This window comes from Coloeus monedula, assembly GCF_965178545.1.
Source record: "Coloeus monedula genome assembly, chromosome: 2".
NCBI lineage: Eukaryota > Metazoa > Chordata > Aves > Passeriformes > Corvidae > Coloeus > Coloeus monedula.
In genome coordinates this window covers 100,218,427-100,240,812 of record NC_138782.1, presented here as the reverse complement: position 1 = coordinate 100,240,812, position 22,386 = coordinate 100,218,427, and positions in this window count along the sequence as shown.

Sequence of the window (22,386 nt, the reverse complement as noted above, 5' to 3'; positions counted from 1 at the left end):
CATGCTCAGTGTCCCTGGAGCTCCTGGCTTTGTGTTTTGCTCAACCCGAACCCAAGGCATAACCCTGAACCTAACCCTAGTTTGAGCCAGAAATCGGACATTGGGCTGTGGCAAGTTCCAAGCCGAAAGGAGAAGAGGGAGCAAGGTTTTGGCTGTGTCGTGCTCAACTTGTCCTGCCTTTCACATGGTCAGTGTCCCTGGAGCTCCTGCCTTTGTGGATTCCTCAACCCTAACCCTAGGCGTAACCCTAACCCTAACCCTAGGCATAAGATTAAAGCTAAGCCTAGGGGGAGCTGGAAATCGGGCGTGGAGTATGGTGAGTTGCAAGCAGAAAGAAGAAGAGGGATCAAGGTTTTGGCTTTGCTGCCCTCACCTAGGCCTTCCTTCCACATGGTCAGTGTCCCTGCAGCTCTTGGCTTTGAGGTTTTCTCAGCCCTAACCCGAGGCATAACCCAAACCCTAACCTATTTTGAGCCAGAATTCCGGCATTGGGCTTTGGTGAGTTCCAAGCAGAAAGAAGAAGAGGGAGCAAGGTTTGGGCTGTGCTGCCCTCACCTAGGCCTTCCTTCCACATGCTCAGTGTCCCTGGAGCTCCTGGCTTTGTGTTTTGCTCAACCCGAACCCAAGGCATAACCCTGAACCTAACCCTAGTTTGAGCCAGAAATCGGGCATTGGGCTGTGGCTAGTTCCGAGCTGAAAGAAGAAGAGGGAGCACGGTTTTGGCTGTGTCGTGCTCAACTTGTCCTGCCTTTCACATGGTCAGCGTCCCTGGAGTTCCTGCCTTTGTGGATTCCTCAACCCTAACCCTAGGCGTAACCCTAACCCTAACCCTAGGCTAAGACTAAACCTAAGCCTAGGGGGAGCTGGAATTCGGCCTTGGACTATGGTGAGTTGCAAGCAGAAAGAAGAAGAGGGATCAAGGTTTGGGCTGTGTTGTGCTCACCTTGGCATGCCTTTCACATGGTCAGTGTCCCTGGAGCTCCTGCCTTTGTGGTTTTCTCAACCCTAACCCAATCCATAAGCCTAAACCTAACCCTAGTTTGAGCCAGAAATCGGACATTGGGCTGTGGCGAGTTCCAAGCTGAAAGGAGAAGAGGGAGCAAGGTTTTGGCTGTGTCGTGTTCAACTTGTGCTGCCTTTCACATGGTCACTGTCCCTGGAGCTCCTGCCTTTGTGGATTCCTCAACCCTAACCCTAGGCGTAACCCTAACCCTAACCCTAGGCGTAAGACTAAAGCTAAGCCTAGGGGGAGCTGGAAATCAGGCCTTGGACTATGGTGACTTCCAAGCAGAAAGAATAACAGGGATCAAGGTTTGGGCTGTGCTGCCCTCACCTAGGCCTTCCTTCCACATGCTCAGTGTCCCTGGAGCTCCTGGCTTTGTGTTTTGCTCAACCCGAACCCAAGGCATAACCCTGAACCTAACCCTAGTTTGAGCCAGAAATCGGACATTGGGCTGTGGCAAGTTCCAAGCTGAAAGGAGAAGAGGGAGCAAGGTTTTGGCTGTGTCGTGCTCAACTTGTCCTGCCTTTCACATGGTCAGTGTCCCTGGAGTTCCTGCCTTTGTGGATTCCTCAACCCTAACCCTAGGCGTAACCCTAACCCTAACCCTAGGCATAAGATTAAAGCTAAGCCTAGGGGGAGCTGGAAATCGGGCCTTGGACCATGGTGAGTTGCAAGCAGAAAGAAGAAGAGGGATCAAGGTTTGGGCTGTGTTGTGCTCACCTTGGCATGCCTTTCACATGGTCAGTGTCCCTGGAGCTCCTGGCTTTGTGGTTTTCTCAACTCTAACCCAATCCATAACCCTAAACCTAACCCTAGTTTGAGCCAGAAATCGGGCATTGGGCTGTGGCGAGTTCCAAGCCGAAAGGAGAAGAGGGAGCAAGGTTTTGGCTGTGTCGTGCTCAACTTGTCCTGCCTTTCAGATGGTCACTGTCCCTGGAGCTCCTGTCTTTGTGGATTCCTCAACCCTAAGCCTAGGCGTAACCCTAACCCTAACCCTAGGCGTAAGACTAAAGCTAAGCCTAGGGGGAGCAGGAAACAGGGCCGTGGACTATGGTGAGTTGCAAGCAGAAAGAATAACAGGGATCAAGGTTTGGGCTGTGTTGTGCTCACCTTGGCATGCCTTTCAGATGGTCACTGTCCCTGGAGCTCCTGGCTTTGTGGTTTTCTCAACCCTAATCCGAGGAATAAGCACAAACCTAACCCTAGTTTGAGCCAGAAATCAGACATTGGGCTGTGGCGAGTTCCAAGCCGAAAGGAGAAGAGGGAGCAAGGTTTTGGCTGTGTCGTGCTCAACTTGTCCTGCCTTTCAGATGGTCACTGTCCCTGGAGCTCCTGCCTTTGTGGATTCCTCAACCCTAACCCTAGGCGTAACCCGAACCCTAACCCTAGGCGTAAGACTAAAGCTAAGCCTAGGGGGAGCTGGAAATCGGGCCTTGGACTATGGTGAGTTGCAAGCAGAAAGAAGAAGAGGGATCAAGGTTTGGGCTGTGTTGTGCTCACCTAGGCCTTCCTTCCACATGGTCAGTGTCCCTGCAGCTCTTGGCTTTGAGGTTTTCTCAGCCCTAACCCGAGGCATAACCCAAACCCTAACCTATTTTGAGCCAGAATTCCGGCATTGGGCTTTGGTGAGTTCCAAGCAGAAAGAAGAAGAGGGAGCAAGGTTTGGGCTGTGCTGCCCTCACCTAGGCCTTCCTTCCACATGCTCAGTGTCCCTGGAGCTCCTGGCTTTGTGTTTTGCTCAACCCGAACCCAAGGCATAACCCTGAACCTAACCCTAGTTTGAGCCAGAAATCGGACATTGGGCTGTGGCAAGTTCCAAGCTGAAAGGAGAAGAGGGAGCAAGGTTTTGGCTGTGTCGTGCTCAACTTGTCCTGCCTTTCACATGGTCAGTGTCCCTGGAGTTCCTGCCTTTGTGGATTCCTCAACCCTAACCCTAGGCGTAACCCTAACCCTAACCCTAGGCATAAGATTAAAGCTAAGCCTAGGGGGAGCTGGAAATCGGGCCTTGGACTATGGTGAGTTGCAAGCAGAAAGAAGAAGAGGGAGCAAGGTTTGGGCTGTGCTGCCCTCACCTAGGCCTTCCTTCCACATGCTCAGTGTCCCTGGAGCTCCTGGCTTTGTGTTTTGCTCAACCCGAACCCAAGGCATAACCCTGAACCTAACCCTAGTTTGAGCCAGAAATCGGACATTGGGCTGTGGCAAGTTCCAAGCCGAAAGGAGAAGAGGGAGCAAGGTTTTGGCTGTGTCGTGCTCAACTTGTCCTGCCTTTCACATGGTCAGTGTCCCTGGAGCTCCTGCCTTTGTGGATTCCTCAACCCTAACCCTAGGCGTAACCCTAACCCTAACCCTAGGCATAAGATTAAAGCTAAGCCTAGGGGGAGCTGGAAATCGGGCGTGGAGTATGGTGAGTTGCAAGCAGAAAGAAGAAGAGGGATCAAGGTTTTGGCTTTGCTGCCCTCACCTAGGCCTTCCTTCCACATGGTCAGTGTCCCTGCAGCTCTTGGCTTTGAGGTTTTCTCAGCCCTAACCCGAGGCATAACCCAAACCCTAACCTATTTTGAGCCAGAATTCCGGCATTGGGCTTTGGTGAGTTCCAAGCAGAAAGAAGAAGAGGGAGCAAGGTTTGGGCTGTGCTGCCCTCACCTAGGCCTTCCTTCCACATGCTCAGTGTCCCTGGAGCTCCTGGCTTTGTGTTTTGCTCAACCCGAACCCAAGGCATAACCCTGAACCTAACCCTAGTTTGAGCCAGAAATCGGGCATTGGGCTGTGGCTAGTTCCGAGCTGAAAGAAGAAGAGGGAGCACGGTTTTGGCTGTGTCGTGCTCAACTTGTCCTGCCTTTCACATGGTCAGCGTCCCTGGAGTTCCTGCCTTTGTGGATTCCTCAACCCTAACCCTAGGCGTAACCCTAACCCTAACCCTAGGCTAAGACTAAACCTAAGCCTAGGGGGAGCTGGAATTCGGCCTTGGACTATGGTGAGTTGCAAGCAGAAAGAAGAAGAGGGATCAAGGTTTGGGCTGTGTTGTGCTCACCTTGGCATGCCTTTCACATGGTCAGTGTCCCTGGAGCTCCTGCCTTTGTGGTTTTCTCAACCCTAACCCAATCCATAAGCCTAAACCTAACCCTAGTTTGAGCCAGAAATCGGACATTGGGCTGTGGCGAGTTCCAAGCTGAAAGGAGAAGAGGGAGCAAGGTTTTGGCTGTGTCGTGTTCAACTTGTGCTGCCTTTCACATGGTCACTGTCCCTGGAGCTCCTGCCTTTGTGGATTCCTCAACCCTAACCCTAGGCGTAACCCTAACCCTAACCCTAGGCGTAAGACTAAAGCTAAGCCTAGGGGGAGCTGGAAATCAGGCCTTGGACTATGGTGACTTCCAAGCAGAAAGAATAACAGGGATCAAGGTTTGGGCTGTGCTGCCCTCACCTAGGCCTTCCTTCCACATGCTCAGTGTCCCTGGAGCTCCTGGCTTTGTGTTTTGCTCAACCCGAACCCAAGGCATAACCCTGAACCTAACCCTAGTTTGAGCCAGAAATCGGACATTGGGCTGTGGCAAGTTCCAAGCTGAAAGGAGAAGAGGGAGCAAGGTTTTGGCTGTGTCGTGCTCAACTTGTCCTGCCTTTCACATGGTCAGTGTCCCTGGAGTTCCTGCCTTTGTGGATTCCTCAACCCTAACCCTAGGCGTAACCCTAACCCTAACCCTAGGCATAAGATTAAAGCTAAGCCTAGGGGGAGCTGGAAATCGGGCCTTGGACCATGGTGAGTTGCAAGCAGAAAGAAGAAGAGGGATCAAGGTTTGGGCTGTGTTGTGCTCACCTTGGCATGCCTTTCACATGGTCAGTGTCCCTGGAGCTCCTGGCTTTGTGGTTTTCTCAACTCTAACCCAATCCATAACCCTAAACCTAACCCTAGTTTGAGCCAGAAATCGGGCATTGGGCTGTGGCGAGTTCCAAGCCGAAAGGAGAAGAGGGAGCAAGGTTTTGGCTGTGTCGTGCTCAACTTGTCCTGCCTTTCAGATGGTCACTGTCCCTGGAGCTCCTGCCTTTGTGGATTCCTCAACCCTAAGCCTAGGCGTAACCCTAACCCTAACCCTAGGCGTAAGACTAAAGCTAAGCCTAGGGGGAGCAGGAAACAGGGCCGTGGACTATGGTGAGTTGCAAGCAGAAAGAAGAAGAGGGATCAAGGTTTGGGCTGTGTTGTGCTCACCTTGGCATGCCTTTCAGATGGTCACTGTCCCTGGAGCTCCTGGCTTTGTGGTTTTCTCAACCCTAATCCGAGGAATAAGCACAAACCTAACCCTAGTTTGAGCCAGAAATCAGACATTGGGCTGTGGCGAGTTCCAAGCCGAAAGGAGAAGAGGGAGCAAGGTTTTGGCTGTGTCGTGCTCAACTTGTCCTGCCTTTCAGATGGTCACTGTCCCTGGAGCTCCTGCCTTTGTGGATTCCTCAACCCTAACCCTAGGCGTAACCCGAACCCTAACCCTAGGCGTAAGACTAAAGCTAAGCCTAGGGGGAGCTGGAAATCGGGCCTTGGACTATGGTGAGTTGCAAGCAGAAAGAAGAAGAGGGATCAAGGTTTGGGCTGTGTTGTGCTCACCTAGGCCTTCCTTCCACATGGTCAGTGTCCCTGCAGCTCTTGGCTTTGAGGTTTTCTCAGCCCTAACCCGAGGCATAACCCAAACCCTAACCTATTTTGAGCCAGAATTCCGGCATTGGGCTTTGGTGAGTTCCAAGCAGAAAGAAGAAGAGGGAGCAAGGTTTGGGCTGTGCTGCCCTCACCTAGGCCTTCCTTCCACATGCTCAGTGTCCCTGGAGCTCCTGGCTTTGTGTTTTGCTCAACCCGAACCCAAGGCATAACCCTGAACCTAACCCTAGTTTGAGCCAGAAATCGGACATTGGGCTGTGGCAAGTTCCAAGCTGAAAGGAGAAGAGGGAGCAAGGTTTTGGCTGTGTCGTGCTCAACTTGTCCTGCCTTTCACATGGTCAGTGTCCCTGGAGTTCCTGCCTTTGTGGATTCCTCAACCCTAAGCCTAGGCGTAACCCTAACCCTAACCCTAGGCATAAGATTAAAGCTAAGCCTAGGGGGAGCAGGAAACGGCCTTGGACTATGGTGAGTTGCAAGCAGAAAGAAGAAGAGGGATCAAGGTTTGGGCTGTGTTGTGCTCACCTTGGCATGCCTTTCACATGGTCAGTGTCCCTGGAGCTCCTGGCTTTGTGGTTTTCTCAACCCTAACCCAATCCATAAGCCTAAACCTAACCCTAGTTTGAGCCAGAAATCGGACATTGGGCTGTGGCAAGTTCCAAGCTGAAAGGAGAAGAGGGAGCAAGGTTTTGGCTGTGTCGTGCTCAACTTGTCCTGCCTTTCACATGGTCAGTGTCCCTGGAGTTCCTGCCTTTGTGGATTCCTCAACCCTAACCCTAGGCGTAACCCTAACCCTAACCCTAGGCGTAAGACTAAACCTAAGCCTAGGGGGAGCTGGAAATCGGCCTTGGACTATGGTGAGTTGCAAGCAGAAAGAATAACAGGGATCAAGGTTTGGGCTGTGTTGTGCTCACCTTGGCATGCCTTTCACATGGTCAGTGTCCCTGGAGCTCCTGGCTTTGTGGTTTTCTCAACCCCAACCCTAGGCATAACACTAAACCTAAGCCTAGTTTGAGCCAGGAATCGGACATTGGGCTGTGGCGAGTTCCGAGCTGAAAGAAGAAGAGGGAGCAAGGTTTTGGCTGTGCTGCCCTCACCTAGGCCTGCCTTTCACATGGTCAGCGTCCCTGGAGTTCCTGCCTTTGTGGATTCCTCAACCCGAACCCTAGGCGTAACCCTAACCCTAACCCTAGGCGTAAGATTAAAGCTAAGCCTAGGGGGAGCTGGAAATCGGGCCTTGGGCTATGGTGAGTTGCAAGCAGAAAGAAGAAGAGGGATCAAGGTTTGGGCTGTGTTGTGCTCAACTTGGCATGCCTTTCACATGGTCAGTGCCCCTGGAGCTCCTGGCTTTGTGGTTTTCTCAACCCTAACCCAATCCATAAGCCTAAACCTAACCCTAGTTTGAGCCAGGAATCGGGCATTGGGCTGTGGCGAGTTCCAAGCCGAAAGGAGAAGAGGGAGCAAGGTTTTGGCTGTGTCGTGCTCAACTTGTCCTGCCTTTCACATGGTCACTGTCCCTGGAGCTCCTGCCTTTGTGGATTCCTCAACCCTAACCCTAGGCGTAACCCTAACCCTAACCCTAGGCATAAGATTAAAGCTAAGCCTAGGGGGAGCTGGAAATTGGGCGTGGAGTATGGTGAGTTGCAAGCAGAAAGAAGAAGAGGGATCAAGGTTTTGGCTTTGCTGCCCTCACCTAGGCCTTCCTTCCACATGGTCAGTGTCCCTGCAGCTCTTGGCTTTGAGGTTTTCTCAGCCCTAACCCGAGGCATAACCCAAACCCTAACCTATTTTGAGCCAGAATTCCGGCATTGGGCTTTGGTGAGTTCCAAGCAGAAAGAAGAAGAGGGAGCAAGGTTTGGGCTGTGCTGCCCTCACCTAGGCCTTCCTTCCACATGCTCAGTGTCCCTGGAGCTCCTGGCTTTGTGTTTTGCTCAACCCGAACCCAAGGCATAACCCTGAACCTAACCCTAGTTTGAGCCAGAAATCGGACATTGGGCTGTGGCGAGTTCCAAGCTGAAAGGAGAAGAGGGAGCAAGGTTTTGGCTGTGTCGTGCTCAACTTGTCCTGCCTTTCACATGGTCAGTGTCCCTGGAGTTCCTGCCTTTGTGGATTCCTCAACCCTAACCCTAGGCGTAACCCTAACCCTAACCCTAGGCATAAGATTAAAGCTAAGCCTAGGGGGAGCTGGAAATCGGGCCTTGGACCATGGTGAGTTGCAAGCAGAAAGAAGAAGAGGGATCAAGGTTTGGGCTGTGTTGTGCTCACCTTGGCATGCCTTTCACATGGTCAGTGTCCCTGGAGCTCCTGGCTTTGTGGTTTTCTCAACTCTAACCCAATCCATAACCCTAAACCTAACCCTAGTTTGAGCCAGAAATCGGGCATTGGGCTGTGGCGAGTTCCAAGCCGAAAGGAGAAGAGGGAGCAAGGTTTTGGCTGTGTCGTGCTCAACTTGTCCTGCCTTTCAGATGGTCACTGTCCCTGGAGCTCCTGCCTTTGTGGATTCCTCAACCCTAAGCCTAGGCGTAACCCTAACCCTAACCCTAGGCGTAAGACTAAAGCTAAGCCTAGGGGGAGCAGGAAACAGGGCCGTGGACTATGGTGAGTTGCAAGCAGAAAGAAGAAGAGGGATCAAGGTTTGGGCTGTGTTGTGCTCACCTTGGCATGCCTTTCAGATGGTCACTGTCCCTGGAGCTCCTGGCTTTGTGGTTTTCTCAACCCTAATCCGAGGAATAAGCACAAACCTAACCCTAGTTTGAGCCAGAAATCAGACATTGGGCTGTGGCGAGTTCCAAGCCGAAAGGAGAAGAGGGAGCAAGGTTTTGGCTGTGTCGTGCTCAACTTGTCCTGCCTTTCACATGGTCAGTGTCCCTGGAGCTCCTGCCTTTGTGGATTCCTCAACCCTAACCCTAGGCGTAACCCTAACCCTAACCCTAGGCATAAGATTAAAGCTAAGCCTAGGGGGAGCTGGAAATCGGGCGTGGAGTATGGTGAGTTGCAAGCAGAAAGAAGAAGAGGGATCAAGGTTTTGGCTTTGCTGCCCTCACCTAGGCCTTCCTTCCACATGGTCAGTGTCCCTGCAGCTCTTGGCTTTGAGGTTTTCTCAGCCCTAACCCGAGGCATAACCCTGAACCTAAGCCTAGTTTGAGCCAGGAATCGGGCATTGGGCTGTGGCTAGTTCCGAGCTGAAAGAAGAAGAGGGAGCACGGTTTTGGCTGTGCTGCCCTCACCTAGGCCTGCCTTTCACATGGTCAGCGTCCCTGGAGTTCCTGCCTTTGTGGATTCCTCAACCCTAACCCTAGGCGTAAGCCTAACCCTAACCCTAGGCGTAAGACTAAACCTAAGCCTAGGGGGAGCTGGAATTCGGCCTTGGACTATGGTAAGTTGCAAGCAGAAAGAAGAAGAGGGATCAAGGTTTGGGCTGTGTTGTGCTCACCTTGGCATGCCTTTCACATGGTCACTGTCCCTGGAGCTCCTGCCTTTGTGGTTTTCTCAACCCTAACCCAATCCATAAGCCTAAACCTAACCCTAGTTTGAGCCAGAAATCGGACATTGGGCTGTGGCGAGTTCCAAGCTGAAAGGAGAAGAGGGAGCAAGGTTTTGGCTGTGTCGTGCTCAACTTGTCCTGCCTTTCAGATGGTCACTGTCCCTGGAGCTCCTGCCTTTGTGGATTCCTCAACCCTAACCCTAGGCGTAACCCTAACCCTAACCCTAGGCGTAAGATTAAAGCTAAGCCTAGGGGGAGCAGGAAACAGGGCCGTGGACTATGGTGAGTTGCAAGCAGAAAGAAGAAGAGGGATCAAGGTTTGGGCTGTGTTGTGCTCACCTTGGCATGCCTTTCAGAAGGTCACTGTCCCTGGAGCTCCTGGCTTTGTGGTTTTCTCAACCCTAATCCGAGGCATAAGCCTAAACGTAACCCTAGTTTGAGCCAGAAATCAGACATTGGGCTGTGGCGAGTTCCAAGCCGAAAGGAGAAGAGGGAGCAAGGTTTTGGCTGTGTCGTGCTCAACTTGTCCTGCCTTTCACATGGTCACTGTCCCTGGAGCTCCTGCCTTTGTGGATTCCTCAACCCTAACCCTAGGCGTAACCCTAACCCTAACCCTAGGCGTAAGACTAAAGCTAAGCCTAGGGGGAGCTGGAAATCGGGCCTTGGACTATGGTGACTTCCAAGCAGAAAGAATAACAGGGATCAAGGTTTGGGCTGTGCTGTGCTCACCTAGGCCTTCCTTCCACATGGTCAGTGTCCCTGCAGCTCTTGGCTTTGAGGTTTTCTCAGCCCTAACCCGAGGCATAACCCAAACCCTAACCTATTTTGAGCCAGAATTCCGGCATTGGGCTTTGGTGAGTTCCAAGCAGAAAGAAGAAGAGGGAGCAAGGTTTGGGCTGTGCTGCCCTCACCTAGGCCTTCCTTCCACATGCTCAGTGTCCCTGGAGCTCCTGGCTTTGTGTTTTGCTCAACCCGAACCCAAGGCATAACCCTGAACCTAACCCTAGTTTGAGCCAGAAATCGGACATTGGGCTGTGGCAAGTTCCAAGCTGAAAGGAGAAGAGGGAGCAAGGTTTTGGCTGTGTCGTGCTCAACTTGTCCTGCCTTTCACATGGTCAGTGTCCCTGGAGTTCCTGCCTTTGTGGATTCCTCAACCCTAACCCTAGGCGTAACCCTAACCCTAACCCTAGGCATAAGATTAAAGCTAAGCCTAGGGGGAGCTGGAAATCGGGCCTTGGACCATGGTGAGTTGCAAGCAGAAAGAAGAAGAGGGATCAAGGTTTGGGCTGTGTTGTGCTCACCTTGGCATGCCTTTCACATGGTCAGTGTCCCTGGAGCTCCTGCCTTTGTGGTTTTCTCAACCCTAACCCAATCCATAACCCTAAACCTAACCCTAGTTTGAGCCAGAAATCGGACATTGGGCTGTGGCAAGTTCCAAGCTGAAAGGAGAAGAGGGAGCAAGGTTTTGGCTGTGTCGTGCTCAACTTGTCCTGCCTTTCACATGGTCAGTGTCCCTGGAGTTCCTGCCTTTGTGGATTCCTCAACCCTAACCCTAGGCGTAACCCTAACCCTAACCCTAGGCGTAAGACTAAAGCTAAGCCTAGGGGGAGCTGGAAATCGGCCTTGGACTATGGTGAGTTGCAAGCAGAAAGAATAACAGGGATCAAGGTTTGGGCTGTGTTGTGCTCACCTTGGCATGCCTTTCACATGGTCAGTGTCCCTGGAGCTCCTGGCTTTGTGGTTTTCTCAACCCCAACCCTAGGCATAACACTAAACCTAAGCCTAGTTTGAGCCAGGAATCGGACATTGGGCTGTGGCGAGTTCCGAGCTGAAAGAAGAAGAGGGAGCAAGGTTTTGGCTGTGCTGCCCTCACCTAGGCCTGCCTTTCACATGGTCAGCGTCCCTGGAGTTCCTGCCTTTGTGGATTCCTCAACCTGAACCCTAGGCGTAACCCTAACCCTAACCCTAGGCGTAAGATTAAAGCTAAGCCTAGGGGGAGCTGGAAATCGGGCCTTGGGCTATGGTGAGTTGCAAGCAGAAAGAAGAAGAGGGATCAAGGTTTGGGCTGTGTTGTGCTCAACTTGGCATGCCTTTCACATGGTCAGTGCCCCTGGAGCTCCTGGCTTTGTGGTTTTCTCAACCCTAACCCAATCCATAAGCCTAAACCTAACCCTAGTTTGAGCCAGGAATCGGGCATTGGGCTGTGGCGAGTTCCAAGCTGAAAGGAGAAGAGGGAGCAAGGTTTTGGCTGTGTCGTGCTCAACTTGTCCTGCCTTTCACATGGTCACTGTCCCTGGAGCTCCTGCCTTTGTGGATTCCTCAACCCTAACCCTAGGCGTAACCCTAATCCTAACCCTAGGCATAAGATTAAAGCTAAGCCTAGGGGGAGCTGGAAATTGGGCGTGGAGTATGGTGAGTTGCAAGCAGAAAGAAGAAGAGGGATCAAGGTTTTGGCTTTGCTGCCCTCACCTAGGCCTTCCTTCCACATGGTCAGTGCCCCTGCAGCTCTTGGCTTTGAGGTTTTCTCAGCCCTAACCCGAGGCATAACCCAAACCCTAACCTATTTTGAGCCAGAATTCCGGCATTGGGCTTTGGTGAGTTCCAAGCAGAAAGAAGAAGAGGGAGCAAGGTTTGGGCTGTGCTGCCCTCACCTAGGCCTTCCTTCCACATGCTCAGTGTCCCTGGAGCTCCTGGCTTTGTGTTTTGCTCAACCCGAACCCAAGGCATAACCCTGAACCTAACCCTAGTTTGAGCCAGAAATCGGACATTGGGCTGTGGCAAGTTCCAAGCTGAAAGGAGAAGAGGGAGCAAGGTTTTGGCTGTGTCGTGCTCAACTTGTCCTGCCTTTCACATGGTCAGTGTCCCTGGAGTTCCTGCCTTTGTGGATTCCTCAACCCTAACCCTAGGCGTAACCCTAACCCTAACCCTAGGCGTAAGATTAAAGCTAAGCCTAGGGGGAGCTGGAAATCGGGCCTTGGAGTATGGTGAGTTGCAAGCAGAAAGAATAACAGGGATCAAGGTTTGGGCTGTGTTGTGCTCACCTTGGCATGCCTTTCACATGGTCAGTGTCCCTGGAGCTCTTGGCTTTGAGGTTTTCTCAACCCCAACCCTAGGCATAACCCTATACCTAAGCCTAGTTTGAGCCAGGAATCGGGCATTGGGCTGTGGCTAGTTCCGAGCCGAAAGGAGAAGAGGGAGCAAGGTTTTGGCTGTGTCGTGCTCAACTTGTCCTGCCTTTCAGATGGTCACTGTCCCTGGAGCTCCTGCCTTTGTGGATTCCTCAACCCTAACCCTAGGCGTAACCCTAACCCTAACCCTAGGCGTAAGATTAAAGCTAAGCCTAGGGGGAGCAGGAAACAGGGCCGTGGACTATGGTGAGTTGCAAGCAGAAAGAAGAAGAGGGATCAAGGTTTGGGCTGTGTTGTGCTCACCTTGGCATGCCTTTCAGAAGGTCACTGTCCCTGGAGCTCCTGGCTTTGTGGTTTTCTCAACCCTAATCCGAGGCATAAGCCTAAACGTAACCCTAGTTTGAGCCAGAAATCAGACATTGGGCTGTGGCGAGTTCCAAGCCGAAAGGAGAAGAGGGAGCAAGGTTTTGGCTGTGTCGTGCTCAACTTGTCCTGCCTTTCACATGGTCACTGTCCCTGGAGCTCCTGCCTTTGTGGATTCCTCAACCCTAACCCTAGGCGTAACCCTAACCCTAACCCTAGGCGTAAGACTAAAGCTAAGCCTAGGGGGAGCTGGAAATCGGGCCTTGGACTATGGTGACTTCCAAGCAGAAAGAATAACAGGGATCAAGGTTTGGGCTGTGCTGTGCTCACCTAGGCCTTCCTTCCACATGGTCAGTGTCCCTGCAGCTCTTGGCTTTGAGGTTTTCTCAGCCCTAACCCGAGGCATAACCCAAACCCTAACCTATTTTGAGCCAGAATTCCGGCATTGGGCTTTGGTGAGTTCCAAGCAGAAAGAAGAAGAGGGAGCAAGGTTTGGGCTGTGCTGCCCTCACCTAGGCCTTCCTTCCACATGCTCAGTGTCCCTGGAGCTCCTGGCTTTGTGTTTTGCTCAACCCGAACCCAAGGCATAACCCTGAACCTAACCCTAGTTTGAGCCAGAAATCGGACATTGGGCTGTGGCAAGTTCCAAGCTGAAAGGAGAAGAGGGAGCAAGGTTTTGGCTGTGTCGTGCTCAACTTGTCCTGCCTTTCACATGGTCAGTGTCCCTGGAGTTCCTGCCTTTGTGGATTCCTCAACCCTAACCCTAGGCGTAACCCTAACCCTAACCCTAGGCATAAGATTAAAGCTAAGCCTAGGGGGAGCTGGAAATCGGGCCTTGGACCATGGTGAGTTGCAAGCAGAAAGAAGAAGAGGGATCAAGGTTTGGGCTGTGTTGTGCTCACCTTGGCATGCCTTTCACATGGTCAGTGTCCCTGGAGCTCCTGCCTTTGTGGTTTTCTCAACCCTAACCCAATCCATAACCCTAAACCTAACCCTAGTTTGAGCCAGAAATCGGACATTGGGCTGTGGCAAGTTCCAAGCTGAAAGGAGAAGAGGGAGCAAGGTTTTGGCTGTGTCGTGCTCAACTTGTCCTGCCTTTCACATGGTCAGTGTCCCTGGAGTTCCTGCCTTTGTGGATTCCTCAACCCTAACCCTAGGCGTAACCCTAACCCTAACCCTAGGCGTAAGACTAAAGCTAAGCCTAGGGGGAGCTGGAAATCGGCCTTGGACTATGGTGAGTTGCAAGCAGAAAGAATAACAGGGATCAAGGTTTGGGCTGTGTTGTGCTCACCTTGGCATGCCTTTCACATGGTCAGTGTCCCTGGAGCTCCTGGCTTTGTGGTTTTCTCAACCCCAACCCTAGGCATAACACTAAACCTAAGCCTAGTTTGAGCCAGGAATCGGACATTGGGCTGTGGCGAGTTCCGAGCTGAAAGAAGAAGAGGGAGCAAGGTTTTGGCTGTGCTGCCCTCACCTAGGCCTGCCTTTCACATGGTCAGCGTCCCTGGAGTTCCTGCCTTTGTGGATTCCTCAACCTGAACCCTAGGCGTAACCCTAACCCTAACCCTAGGCGTAAGATTAAAGCTAAGCCTAGGGGGAGCTGGAAATCGGGCCTTGGGCTATGGTGAGTTGCAAGCAGAAAGAAGAAGAGGGATCAAGGTTTGGGCTGTGTTGTGCTCAACTTGGCATGCCTTTCACATGGTCAGTGCCCCTGGAGCTCCTGGCTTTGTGGTTTTCTCAACCCTAACCCAATCCATAAGCCTAAACCTAACCCTAGTTTGAGCCAGGAATCGGGCATTGGGCTGTGGCGAGTTCCAAGCTGAAAGGAGAAGAGGGAGCAAGGTTTTGGCTGTGTCGTGCTCAACTTGTCCTGCCTTTCACATGGTCACTGTCCCTGGAGCTCCTGCCTTTGTGGATTCCTCAACCCTAACCCTAGGCGTAACCCTAATCCTAACCCTAGGCATAAGATTAAAGCTAAGCCTAGGGGGAGCTGGAAATTGGGCGTGGAGTATGGTGAGTTGCAAGCAGAAAGAAGAAGAGGGATCAAGGTTTTGGCTTTGCTGCCCTCACCTAGGCCTTCCTTCCACATGGTCAGTGCCCCTGCAGCTCTTGGCTTTGAGGTTTTCTCAGCCCTAACCCGAGGCATAACCCAAACCCTAACCTATTTTGAGCCAGAATTCCGGCATTGGGCTTTGGTGAGTTCCAAGCAGAAAGAAGAAGAGGGAGCAAGGTTTGGGCTGTGCTGCCCTCACCTAGGCCTTCCTTCCACATGCTCAGTGTCCCTGGAGCTCCTGGCTTTGTGTTTTGCTCAACCCGAACCCAAGGCATAACCCTGAACCTAACCCTAGTTTGAGCCAGAAATCGGACATTGGGCTGTGGCAAGTTCCAAGCTGAAAGGAGAAGAGGGAGCAAGGTTTTGGCTGTGTCGTGCTCAACTTGTCCTGCCTTTCACATGGTCAGTGTCCCTGGAGTTCCTGCCTTTGTGGATTCCTCAACCCTAACCCTAGGCGTAACCCTAACCCTAACCCTAGGCGTAAGATTAAAGCTAAGCCTAGGGGGAGCTGGAAATCGGGCCTTGGAGTATGGTGAGTTGCAAGCAGAAAGAATAACAGGGATCAAGGTTTGGGCTGTGTTGTGCTCACCTTGGCATGCCTTTCACATGGTCAGTGTCCCTGGAGCTCTTGGCTTTGAGGTTTTCTCAACCCCAACCCTAGGCATAACCCTATACCTAAGCCTAGTTTGAGCCAGGAATCGGGCATTGGGCTGTGGCTAGTTCCGAGCTGAAAGAAGAAGAGGGAGCACGGTTTTGGCTGTGCTGCCCTCACCTAGGCCTGCCTTTCACATGGTCAGCGTCCCTGGAGTTCCTGCCTTTGTGGATTCCTCAACCCTAACCCTAGGCGTAAGCCTAACCCTAACCCTAGGCGTAAGACTAAACCTAAGCCTAGGGGGAGCTGGAATTCGGCCTTGGACTATGGTAAGTTGCAAGCAGAAAGAAGAAGAGGGATCAAGGTTTGGGCTGTGTTGTGCTCACCTTGGCATGCCTTTCACATGGTCACTGTCCCTGGAGCTCCTGCCTTTGTGGTTTTCTCAACCCTAACCCAATCCATAAGCCTAAACCTAACCCTAGTTTGAGCCAGAAATCAGACATTGGGCTGTGGCGAGTTCCAAGCCGAAAGGAGAAGAGGGAGCAAGGTTTTGGCTGTGTCGTGCTCAACTTGTCCTGCCTTTCAGATGGTCAGTGTCCCTGGAGCTCCTGCCTTTGTGGATTCCTCAACCCTAACCCTAGGCGTAACCCTAACCCTAACCCTAGGCGTAAGACTAAACCTAAGCCTAGGGGGAGCTGGAAATCGGGCCTTGGACTATGGTGACTTCCAAGCAGAAAGAATAACAGGGATCAAGGTTTGGGCTGTGTTGTGCTCACCTAGGCCTTCCTTCCACATGGTCAGTGTCCCTGCAGCTCTTGGCTTTGAGGTTTTCTCAGCCCTAACCCGAGGCATAACCCAAACCCTAACCTATTTTGAGCCAGAATTCCGGCATTGGGCTTTGGTGAGTTGCAAGCAGAAAGAAGAAGAGGGAGCAAGGTTTGGGCTGTGTTGTGCTCACCTTGGCATGCCTTTCACATGGTCAGTGTCCCTGGAGCTCCTGGCTTTGTGGTTTTCTCAACCCTAATCCGAGGCATAAGCCTAAACCTAACCCTAGTTTGAGCCAGAAATCGGACATTGGGCTGTGGCAAGTTCCAAGCTGAAAGGAGAAGAGGGAGCAAGGTTTTGGCTGTGTCGTGCTCAACTTGTCCTGCCTTTCACATGGTCAGTGTCCCTGGAGTTCCTGCCTTTGTGGATTCCTCAACCCTAACCCTAGGCGTAACCCTAACCCTAACCCTAGGCGTAAGACTAAAGCTAAGCCTAGGGGGAGCAGGAAACAGGGCCGTGGACTATGGTGAGTTGCAAGCAGAAAGAAGAAGAGGGATCAAGGTTTGGGCTGTGTTGTGCTCACCTTGGCATGCCTTTCAGATGGTCACTGTCCCTGGAGCTCCTGGCTTTGTGGTTTTCTCAACCCCAACCCTAGGCATAACACTAAACCTAAGCCTAGTTTGAGCCAGGAATCGGACATTGGGCTGTGGCGAGTTCCGAGCTGAAAGAAGAAGAGGGAGCAAGGTTTTGGCTGTGCCGCCCTCACCTAGGCCTGCCTTTCACATGGTCACTGTCCCTGGAGTTCCTGCCTTTGTGGATTCCTCAACCCGAACCCTAGGCGTAACCCTAACCCTAACCCTAGGCGTAAGATTAAAGCTAAGCCTAGGGGGAGCTGGAAATCGGGCCTTGGACTATGGTGAGTTGCGAGCAGAAAGAAGAAGAGGGATGAAGGTTTGGGCTGTGTTGTGCTCACCTTGGCATGCCTTTCACATGGTCAGTGTCCCTGGAGCTCCTGCCTTTGTGGTTTTCTCAACCCTAACCCAATCCATAACCCTAAACCTAACCCTAGTTTGAGCCAGAAATCGGACATTGGGCTGTGGCGAGTTCCAAGCTGAAAGGAGAAGAGGGAGCAAGGTTTTGGCTGTGTCGTGCTCAACTTGTCCTGCCTTTCACATGGTCACTGTCCCTGGAGTTCCTGCCTTTGTGGATTCCTCAACCCGAACCCTAGGCGTAACCCTAACCCTAACCCTAGGCGTAAGACTAAACCTAAGCCTAGGGGGAGCTGGAAATCGGGCCTTGGATTATGGTGAGTTGCAAGCAGAAAGAATAACAGGGATCAAGGTTTGGGCTGTGTTGTGCTCACCGTGGCATGCCTTTCAGATGGTCACTGTCCCTGGAGCTCCTGGCTTTGTGGTTTTCTCAACCCTAACACTAGGCATAACACTAAACCTAAGCCTAGTTTGAGCTATGAATCGGGCATTGGGCTGTGGCGAGTTCCAAGCCGAAAGGAGAAGAGGGAGCAAGGTTTTGGCTGTGTCGTGCTCAACTTGTCCTGCCTTTCACATGGTCACTGTCCCTGGAGCTCCTGCCTTTGTGGATTCCTCAACCCTAACCCTAGGCGTAACCCTAACCCTAACCCTAGGCGTAAGATTAAAGCTAAGCCTAGGGGGAGCTGGAAATCGGGCCTTGGACTATGGTGACTTCCAAGCAGAAAGAAGAAGAGGGATCAAGGTTTGGGCTTTGCTGCCCTCACCTAGGCCTTCCTTCCACATGGTCAGTGTCCCTGCAGCTCTTGGCTTTGAGGTTTTCTCAGCCCTAACCCGAGGCATAACCCAAACCCTAACCTATTTTGAGCCAGAATTCCGGCATTGGGCTTTGGTGAGTTCCAAGCAGAAAGAAGAAGAGGGAGCAAGGTTTGGGCTGTGCTGCCCTCACCTAGGCCTTCCTTCCACATGCTCAGTGTCCCTGGAGCTCCTGGCTTTGTGTTTTGCTCAACCCGAACCCAAGGCATAACCCTGAACCTAACCCTAGTTTGAGCCAGAAATCGGACATTGGGCTGTGGCAAGTTCCAAGCCAAAAGGAGAAGAGGGAGCAAGGTTTTGGTTGTGTCGTGCTCAACTTGTCCTGCCTTTCACATGGTCAGTGTCCCTGGAGTTCCTGCCTTTGTGGATTCCTCAACCCTAACCCTAGGTGTAACCCTAACCCTAACCCTAGGCATAAGATTAAAGCTAAGCCTAGGGGGAGCTGGAAATCGGGCCTTGGACTATGGTGAGTTGCGAGCAGAAAGAAGAAGAGGGATCAAGGTTTGGGCTGTGTTGTGCTCACCTTGGCATGCCTTTCACATGGTCAGTGTCCCTGGAGCTCCTGGCTTTGTGGTTTTCTCAACCCTAACCCAATCCATAACCCTAAACCTAACCCTAGTTTGAGCCAGAAATCGGGCATTGGGCTGTGGCGAGTTCCAAGCCGAAAGGAGAAGAGGGAGCAAGGTTTTGGCTGTGTCGTGCTCAACTTGTCCTGCCTTTCAGATGGTCACTGTCCCTGGAGCTCCTGCCTTTGTGGATTCCTCAACCCTAACCCTAGGCGTAACCCTAACCCTAACCCTAGGCGTAAGACTAAAGCTAAGCCTAGGGGGAGCTGGAAATCGGGCCTTGGACTATGGTGACTTCCAAGCAGAAAGAATAACAGGGATCAAGGTTTGGGCTGTGTTGTGCTCACCTAGGCCTTCCTTCCACATGGTCAGTGTCCCTGCAGCTCTTGGCTTTGAGGTTTTCTCAGCCCTAACCCGAGGCATAACCCAAACCCTAACCTATTTTGAGCCAGAATTCCGGCATTGGGCTTTGGTGAGTTCCAAGCAGAAAGAAGAAGAGGGAGCAAGGTTTGGGCTGTGCTGCCCTCACCTAGGCCTTCCTTCCACATGCTCAGTGTCCCTGGAGCTCCTGGCTTTGTGTTTTGCTCAACCCGAACCCAAGGCATAACCCTGAACCTAACCCTAGTTTGAGCCAGAAATCGGACATTGGGCTGTGGCAAGTTCCAAGCCGAAAGGAGAAGAGGGAGCAAGGTTTTGGCTGTGTCGTGCTCAACTTGTCCTGCCTTTCACATGGTCAGTGTCCCTGGAGTTCCTGCCTTTGTGGATTCCTCAACCCTAAGCCTAGGCGTAACCCTAACCCTAACCCTAGGCATAAGATTAAAGCTAAGCCTAGGGGGAGCTGGAAATCGGGCCTTGGACCATGGTGAGTTGCAAGCAGAAAGAAGAAGAGGGAGCAAGGTTTGGGCTGTGTTGTGCTCACCTTGGCATGCCTTTCAGAAGGTCACTGTCCCTGGAGCTCCTGGCTTTGTGGTTTTCTCAACCCTAATCCGAGGCATAACCCTAAACCTAACCCTAGTTTGAGCCAGAAATCAGACATTGGGCTGTGGCGAGTTCCAAGCCGAAAGGAGAAGAGGGAGCAAGGTTTTGGCTGTGTCGTGCTCAACTTGTCCTGCCTTTCACATGGTCACTGTCCCTGGAGCTCCTGCCTTTGTGGATTCCTCAACCCTAACCCTAGGCGTAACCCTAACCCTAACCCTAGGCGTAAGACTAAAGCTAAGCCTAGGGGGAGCTGGAAATCGGGCCTTGGACTATGGTGACTTCCAAGCAGAAAGAATAACAGGGATCAAGGTTTGGGCTGTGCTGTGCTCACCTAGGCCTTCCTTCCACATGGTCAGTGTCCCTGCAGCTCTTGGCTTTGAGGTTTTCTCAGCCCTAACCCGAGGCATAACCCAAACCCTAACCTATTTTGAGCCAGAATTCCGGCATTGGGCTTTGGTGAGTTCCAAGCAGAAAGAAGAAGAGGGAGCAAGGTTTGGGCTGTGCTGCCCTCACCTAGGCCTTCCTTCCACATGCTCAGTGTCCCTGGAGCTCCTGGCTTTGTGTTTTGCTCAACCCGAACCCAAGGCATAACCCTGAACCTAACCCTAGTTTGAGCCAGAAATCGGACATTGGGCTGTGGCAAGTTCCAAGCTGAAAGGAGAAGAGGGAGCAAGGTTTTGGCTGTGTCGTGCTCAACTTGTCCTGCCTTTCACATGGTCAGTGTCCCTGGAGTTCCTGCCTTTGTGGATTCCTCAACCCTAACCCTAGGCGTAACCCTAACCCTAACCCTAGGCATAAGATTAAAGCTAAGCCTAGGGGGAGCTGGAAATCGGGCCTTGGACCATGGTGAGTTGCAAGCAGAAAGAAGAAGAGGGAGCAAGGTTTGGGCTGTGTTGTGCTCACCTTGGCATGCCTTTCACATGGTCAGTGTCCCTGGAGCTCCTGGCTTTGTGGTTTTCTCAACCCTAACCCAATCCATAAGCCTAAACCTAACCCTAGTTTGAGCCAGAAATCGGACATTGGGCTGTGGCGAGTTCCAAGCCGAAAGGAGAAGAGGGAGCAAGGTTTTGGCTGTGTCGTGCTCAACTTGTCCTGCCTTTCAGATGGTCAGTGTCCCTGGAGCTCCTGCCTTTGTGGATTCCTCAACCCTAACCCTAGGCGTAACCCTAACCCTAACCCTAGGCGTAAGACTAAAGCTAAGCCTAGGGGGAGCTGGAAATCGGGCCTTGGACTATGGTGACTTCCAAGCAGAAAGAATAACAGGGATCAAGGTTTGGGCTGTGTTGTGCTCACCTAGGCCTTCCTTCCACATGGTCAGTGTCCCTGCAGCTCTTGGCTTTGAGGTTTTCTCAGCCCTAACCCGAGGCATAACCCAAACCCTAACCTATTTTGAGCCAGAATTCCGGCATTGGGCTTTGGTGAGTTCCAAGCAGAAAGAAGAAGAGGGAGCAAGGTTTGGGCTGTGCTGCCCTCACCTAGGCCTTCCTTCCACATGCTCAGTGTCCCTGGAGCTCCTGGCTTTGTGTTTTGCTCAACCCGAACCCAAGGCATAACCCTGAACCTAACCCTAGTTTGAGCCAGAAATCGGACATTGGGCTGTGGCAATTTCCAAGCTGAAAGGAGAAGAGGGAGCAAGGTTTTGGCTGTGTCGTGCTCAACTTGTCCTGCCTTTCACATGGTCAGTGTCCCTGGAGTTCCTGCCTTTGTGGATTCCTCAACCCTAAGCCTAGGCGTAACCCTAACCCTAACCCTAGGCATAAGATTAAAGCTAAGCCTAGGGGGAGCTGGAAATCGGGCCTTGGACCATGGTGAGTTGCAAGCAGAAAGAAGAAGAGGGATCAAGGTTTGGGCTGTGTTGTGCTCACCTTGGCATGCCTTTCACATGGTCAGTGTCCCTGGAGCTCCTGGCTTTGTGGTTTTCTCAACCCTAACCCAATCCATAACCCTAAACCTAACCCTAGTTTGAGCCAGAAATCAGACATTGGGCTGTGGCGAGTTCCAAGCCGAAAGGAGAAGAGGGAGCAAGGTTTTGGCTGTGTCGTGCTCAACTTGTCCTGCCTTTCACATGGTCACTGTCCCTGGAGCTCCTGCCTTTGTGGATTCCTCAACCCTAACCCTAGGCGTAACCCTAACCCTAACCCTAGGCGTAAGACTAAAGCTAAGCCTAGGGGGAGCAGGAAACAGGGCCGTGGACTATGGTGAGTTGCAAGCAGAAAGAATAACAGGGATCAAGGTTTGGGCTGTGTTGTGCTCACCTTGGCATGCCTTTCAGATGGTCACTGTCCCTGGAGCTCCTGGCTTTGTGGTTTTCTCAACCCTAATCCGAGGCATAAGCCTAAACCTAACCCTAGTTTGAGCCAGAAATCAGACATTGGGCTGTGGCGAGTTCCAAGCCGAAAGGAGAAGAGGGAGCAAGGTTTTGGCTGTGTCGTGCTCAACTTGTCCTGCCTTTCACATGGTCACTGTCCCTGGAGCTCCTGCCTTTGTGGATTCCTCAACCCTAACCCTAGGCGTAACCCGAACCCTAACCCTAGGCGTAAGACTAAAGCTAAGCCTAGGGGGAGCTGGAAATCGGGCCTTGGACTATGGTGAGTTGCAAGCAGAAAGAAGAAGAGGGATCAAGGTTTGGGCTGTGTTGTGCTCACCTAGGCCTTCCTTCCACATGGTCAGTGTCCCTGCAGCTCTTGGCTTTGAGGTTTTCTCAGCCCTAACCCGAGGCATAACCCAAACCCTAACCTATTTTGAGCCAGAATTCCGGCATTGGGCTTTGGTGAGTTCCAAGCAGAAAGAAGAAGAGGGAGCAAGGTTTGGGCTGTGCTGCCCTCACCTAGGCCTTCCTTCCACATGCTCAGTGTCCCTGGAGCTCCTGGCTTTGTGTTTTGCTCAACCCGAACCCAAGGCATAACCCTGAACCTAACCCTAGTTTGAGCCAGAAATCGGACATTGGGCTGTGGCAAGTTCCAAGCCGAAAGGAGAAGAGGGAGCAAGGTTTTGGCTGTGTCGTGCTCAACTTGTC